General features: G+C 30.2%; 1 long non-coding RNA gene across 1 annotated transcript in view; it reads right to left on the bottom strand.

Moving 5' to 3' along the window:
- Window positions 1–1,698, bottom strand: part of LOC111083397 — a 14,727-nt gene extending 13,029 nt beyond the window's left edge. Inside the window, exon 1 of the long non-coding RNA XR_002609016.1 lies at window positions 1,181–1,698. This is a non-coding gene — a long non-coding RNA (uncharacterized LOC111083397). The remainder of the gene's footprint in view (window positions 1–1,180) is intronic.
- Window positions 1,699–2,397: the final 699 nt, after the last annotated feature.

The raw sequence follows: 2,397 nt of genomic DNA, 5'->3' as shown, positions 1-2,397 counted from the left end.
CAAAGAACTGTGCACTCTTGTTAACTTCTCTTCTTGTTACACTAGTCATTACTGTTTTCCATGGTTAATAAAGAATTCCCCTAATCTATAAAAATGCCATAACTTATTTCCTAATTAACAGAAAGACAAAATACAAAGTGTAAGGAATACACATTTACTGCTTCATGCATATTCACTATTAACTTTGAAACTTTATACATTTACAATTTTTTGTAAAGTCCCTAACTATGTAGTTCTGTTAAAACCTGATGTTAATTGATTTAGACTTATTTTCATAAGCTTGTAATTTCATTTTCAGCTTCACTCATTGTTTAAACTTATTTAAACAGTAAATGTAAAACAAAACACTGACATCAATTATTACTTTCTGAGAACTTAGTTTAAAGGAGTTGTAGAATAGTGAAAAAAAGTAAAAAATGATACTGTTAATGTAGTCCAGTCAACTGTATTTTTGTTACAAGTGATGTGCCTCTAGGGTCAGTGCTTGGGGCTTTTGCTTTACATATTTATAATAATGCTATTCATAGGTGCATATAAAGGTTTGCTGATGGTATTAAACCTGGAATTTTGAGATATATTAAGGATGTTCAGGTATTACATAATGACTTAGATCAATTGGTGATGGTAAATTGGACAAATATTTGGTAACTGACATTTAATTAGTCAGTGAAAGGTAATACAATTGGAACAATCTAGATCATGCATATAATGTAGATAGGAAATTATCTTTATTACTGCTGTTTGTATGTCATGTAATATTAACAAAACATCGTAAAGCATATTTTGAAATATAAAAACATATAATCATTCACTCCACAGCAAAATTAAAAACCAAATTAACTATTGAAAAGTAAAGCTGAAAAATTAAGCAAAATACTTTGATTGCTAATCCCCTTCCTAAATAAAAATTATTGAAACTTCATGTTATTGTTTTTTTTAAATTCCTATAATCTTATTAGTATTAATAATATTAAGATACTACTTAGTAAAACATATTTGACTTTCTTATGTCCTATTTCCTAAGACTTAGTGCATTTAATGTAGACTTACAAAATTTTTAATTTCCTTTCTTGGTATTAACTTACACTTCAAAGTTGAGAACATGTAGGATTTTTTTCACCTACCACAAAAATGGCAGTTATAATTCAGGTAATATTCCAACAGCCATCAGTGAACTTACCTGACATTAAAAATAGTCTCGTTGCGTAACACTAAAACTGTGAGTATAACAGAAACTTTCCACTTTTGTCTTCAGCAACTTGCAAGTGTAGACCTAATTACGATTATTAGTATTAGTCAAATTTACTATAACTATAGTTTTAAGTCATAAAACACTTCACACAACGTTAACGTCTCAGGTCCCAAGTGCCACAGCAGACTTCAAAATATTATGTTACGACTAAAATTATTACTATTATTAACTGTATGATTGAAAAACAATGAATGCGTGCATGATAACATCATTGATATTGATACATTGTCAACATCATTGAAATTTGGAACTGTACCTTCCTTTATGATTATTACGGTCTATCAGTATCAGTGATAATTTCTTTAAAATCACAACTCTATTAGATGCTCAAAATAGAATACGTTTTCAAAAGACTCATCTGACCATAAATGATAAATTGTCTTCAATATCGTTTTCAAATAAATTTCGCGTGGTAATATTAACAGATGCCATATCATTCCTGCTTACGAAGGCACACACGTGTCCTCTGGTGGTACATAGTCAAATATCTAATGTATTAAATTAGAGCTTTTCGCAGAATAATACTCCAAACATATATTATATTTTCTTAAATAAGGTGAATAATATTAATAAACTTTATTATTTAAAAAAATATTATTTTAAATTTGTTTATTTCTAGATGTAAGTCTTGTAAAATCTTTGTTACATAAGATAATAATTTTACATTATTATAACATTCAGTATATTAGGTCACAGTTGCTTAAAACCTGTACAATGACAAGATGACAGTTGACAGACAACTTCAAACAATCTTTTGCTATAAATTATAATATGGTTATAGGGTTTATATTCCTTTCTATCAATGCTTCTTGAACCTACGTGCTTTTCTAACATCATAAAAAATCATTGAGTATTACCTTCTCAGTTACGACTTAAATCGATTAGTGAGACCTTTCACTTTCCTAACACTTAGATCTTATTCATCGAATGTGAATCGAACTTTATATTATACATCATATAGAAACAATGTTAAGACACCCTTAGTGCTAGGCCCGTCATGGCCAGGTGGATAGGGCGCTCGACTCGCAATCTGAGGGTTCGAATCCCCGTCACACCAAACATGCTCGCCCTTTCAGCCGTGGGGGCGTTATAATGTGACGGTCAATCCCACTATTCGTTGGTAAAAGAGTAGCCAGCCCAAGAGT

Source organism: Limulus polyphemus, unplaced genomic scaffold (genome assembly GCF_000517525.1).
Source record: "Limulus polyphemus unplaced genomic scaffold, Limulus_polyphemus-2.1.2 Scaffold9380, whole genome shotgun sequence".
Classification (NCBI taxonomy): Eukaryota; Metazoa; Arthropoda; class Merostomata; order Xiphosura; family Limulidae; genus Limulus; species Limulus polyphemus.
The sequence above is the reverse complement of the archived record's forward strand: the minus strand, read 5'-3'. Positions and strand labels throughout refer to the sequence as shown.